Source organism: Erythrolamprus reginae, chromosome 10 (assembly GCF_031021105.1).
Source record: "Erythrolamprus reginae isolate rEryReg1 chromosome 10, rEryReg1.hap1, whole genome shotgun sequence".
NCBI classification, from domain to species: Eukaryota; Metazoa; Chordata; class Lepidosauria; order Squamata; family Dipsadidae; genus Erythrolamprus; species Erythrolamprus reginae.
Genome location: NC_091959.1, coordinates 29,280,082 through 29,283,645, shown reverse-complemented (window position 1 = coordinate 29,283,645; position 3,564 = coordinate 29,280,082).

Below are 3,564 nucleotides of genomic sequence, written 5' to 3'. Positions count from 1 at the left end.
GTAAAAGAATTAGACCAAACGATTCCACGCGTTCTATACATTCCGAAAGCTGCAAGTAACTAACTTACTCAGTATGTATCACCTAAAGGAAGACTTAGGTTATAAACTTATGCTTTTAGAAAAAGAAGTCCACGTTATCAAGAACGAGACAGTTGTTGCTCGTGCTTTTCCAATTAGAGGTGTTTACTACTTAAAGCCAAAACCTTATGAATCCTTTTTACCTGCTGTACGGAAAGAAGCCTGATATCCAAAGCCTCCATATTTTTGGCTCATATGCCATGGTTAACACTCCGCTGGTCCAGAGAAAGAGAGGAGGCCCAGTAGCAGAAAGGCCGCGATTCATAGGTTTTGATCAAAGTTGTAAGCAGTGTAAATTTGCTGACACCAATCCACACAGTGGTTATTTCAACCTCAGCTAAATTTGAAGAAGGTACAGATTGGTCCCAGAATACCCAGTAATGATACTTCAGTTTATTTTTCCAATCGATGATGTTGAAGGTTCAGCTGTTCCAGATGTTGTTTCTCCACAAGTCCTAGCGGGGAAGTTGGAGACGGAGATGACCAAGATGAAGGATGGACCACAGTTCCAAGACGTTCCAAGAGAATTCCTCCTTGTGGAAAAAACTGAACACCTGGGTAGACCGGTGCCAATGCCACAAGAGGACAGGCTAAGAGTACGGAAGGGCGGTCTTCAACGTAGAGAAAAGTAAAATCCTACACCTAGGTAAGGAAAAAACCCCAAAACAGACACAGACACCCGGTGTCGCCACATTCAGGTGGCAGGCAGAGAGAGAGAGAGAGAGAGAGAGAGAGAGAGAGAGGCGGACAGGGGGCTGGGGGGCGGGAGCTGTGGCCCAGGCTTCCGTCAGCGCTCGGCTCAGGCCGGTAGACCGGGGCCACTAGCGCGCAACGACGGTACAAGGCCCGGGATCCCGTCGCCCGTCCACGGTAGACCGGCGGGGAGACCGGTAACCACCGCCGAGGCGACGGCGGAGGTCCGGCAGCGAGGCCCGGGCACCCCGCGTCCCGCGCTGTGGGCCAGGGGCTGGGATCGGCCGGGTAGACCGGTTACCCTAACGTTTGCAGACGGCCCCGGGGCCCCGCGCCGTCACCGAGGCGACGTGCGGGGTACCACAAAGCGGCACGTGCTCCCCGCGACGGGTACGAACGAGACGCCGGCTTCCCGTGGGAGAGGCCCGGTAGACCGGTACCCGTTGCGCGCGCCCGTGCGAGGTCCCCGAACGAGAGGCCGTCTCCCGGCGCCGGCGCCCGGGGTCTGAGAGGCCCGGTAGACCGGTGTGAGCACCGTCCGCGGAGTTTCCCGGGGACCCGGGCCACCGCCAAAGTTTCGGCCGAGGCCCGGGACGCGGCTCCCCTCGCTGGGATCCAGTTCCGCTTGGCCGGCGCACCGCTGGGACCGGCTGGAGGTCCGGGGGTCCGCCAACGGTTTGCGCGCTGTCGGGGCACGACTGGGATGGGTCCGGTAGACCGGGTACGCCTACCGTTCGAGGCGCCAAACCGAGGCCGTTGATGCACGTCGCGGCCGAGGTCCCCGAACGAGACGCTGGCTTCGCGCGCCGGCGCACGGTGTCGGAGAGGCTCGGTAGACCGGTGTGAGCACCGTCCGCGGAGTTTCACGAGGACCCGGGCCACCGGCCAAGTTTCGGCCGAGGCCAGGGACCCGGCTCCCCTGGCTGGGATCCAGTTCGGCTTGGCCGGCGCCCGGCTGGGACCGGCTGGAGGTCCGGGGGTCCGCCAACGGTTTGCGCGCTGTCCGGGCACGACTGGGATGGGCCCGGTAGACCGGGTACGCCTACCGTTCGAGGCGCCAAACCGAGGCCGTTGATGCACGTCGCGGCCGAGGTCCCCGAACGAGACGCTGGCTTCGCGCGCGGGCGCACGGGGTCGGAGAGGCTCGGTAGACCGGTGTGAGCACCGTCCGCGGAGTTTCCCGAGGACCCGGGCCACCGGCCAAGTTTCGGCCGAGGCCCGGGACCCGGCTCCCCTGGCTGGGATCCAGTTCCGCTTGTCCGGCTCCCGGCTGGGACCGGCTGGAGGTCCGGGGGTCCGCCAACGGTTTGCGCGCTGTCCGGGCACGACTGGGATGGGCCCGGTAGACCGGGTACGCCTACCGTTCGAGGCGCCAAACCGAGGCCGTTGATGCACGTCGCGGCCGAGGTCCCCGAACGAGACGCTGGCTTCGCGCGCCGGCGCACGGGGTCGGAGAGGCGCGGTAGACCGGTGTGAGCACCGTCCGCGGAGTTTCCCGGGGACCCGGGACGCCGCCGAGGTTTCGGCCGAGGCCCGGGACCCGGCTCCCCTCGCTGGGATCCAGTTCCGCTTGGCCGGCGCCCGCCTGGGACCGGCTGGAGGTCCGGGGGTCCGCCAACGGTTTGCGCGCTGTCGGGGCACGACTGGGATGGGCCCGGTAGACCGGGTACGCCTACCGTTCGAGGCGCCAAACCGAGGCCGTTGATCCACGTCGCGCCCGAGGTCCCCGAACGAGACGCTGGCTTCGCGCGCCGGCGCACGGGCTCGGAGAGGCGCGGTAGACCGGTGTGAGCACCGTCCGCGGAGTTTCCCGAGGACCCGGGCCACCGGCCAAGTTTCGGCCGAGGCCCGGGACCCGGCTCCCCTGGCTGGGATCCAGTTCCGCTTGGCCGGCGCCCGGCTGGGACCGGCTGGAGGTCCGGGGGTCCGCCAACGGTTTGCGTGCTGCCGGCGCGCGACTGGGTAGACCGGGGCCGCTACCGGTCGCGGGCGGCCCCGGGGCCGCGCGCCGTCGGCGGGGCGACGGGCGAGGTCCGTCACCGAGGCGCGGCGCTTCCCATGTCGCGTTCCACGAACGAGACGCTGGCTTCCCGCGCCGGCGCCCGGGGTCCGAGAGGCCGAGTGGACCGGTCTGACTAAAGTTCGCGAAGGGCCCCCGGGTCCCCATCCGTCCCCGTGCCGACGACCGTGCGAGGTCCCCGAACGAGAGGCCGTCTCCCGGCGCCGGCGCCCGGGGTCGGAGAGGCCCGGTAGACCGGTACGACTACCGTCCGAGTAGTTTTCCGGGGGGCCCGCTGGGACCGAGCGGAGGTGCGAGGTCGGCGAACGGTATCCGCGCTGTCGTGGCACGACTGGGATGGGCCCGGCAAACCGAGGCCGTTGATCCACGCGTCGGAGAGGCCCGGTAGACCGGTGTGAGCACCGTCCGCGGAGTTTCCCGTGGACCCGGGCCGCCGCCGAGGTTTCCGGGACTCGGCTCCCCTCGCTGGGATCCAGTTCCGCTTGGCCGGCGCCCCGCTGGGACCGGCTGGAGGTCCGGGGGTCCGAAAACGGTTTGCGCGCTGTCCGGGCACGACTGGGATGGGCCCGGTAGACCGGGTACGCCTACCGTTCGAGGCGCCAAACCGAGGCCGTTGATGCACGTCGCGGCCGAGGTCCCCGAACGAGACGCTGGCTTCGCGCGCCGGCGCACGGGCTCGGAGAGGCGCGGTAGACCGGTGTGAGCACCGTCCGCGGAGTTTCCCGGGGACCCGGGACGCCGCCGAGGTTTCGGCCGAGGCCCGGGACTCGGCT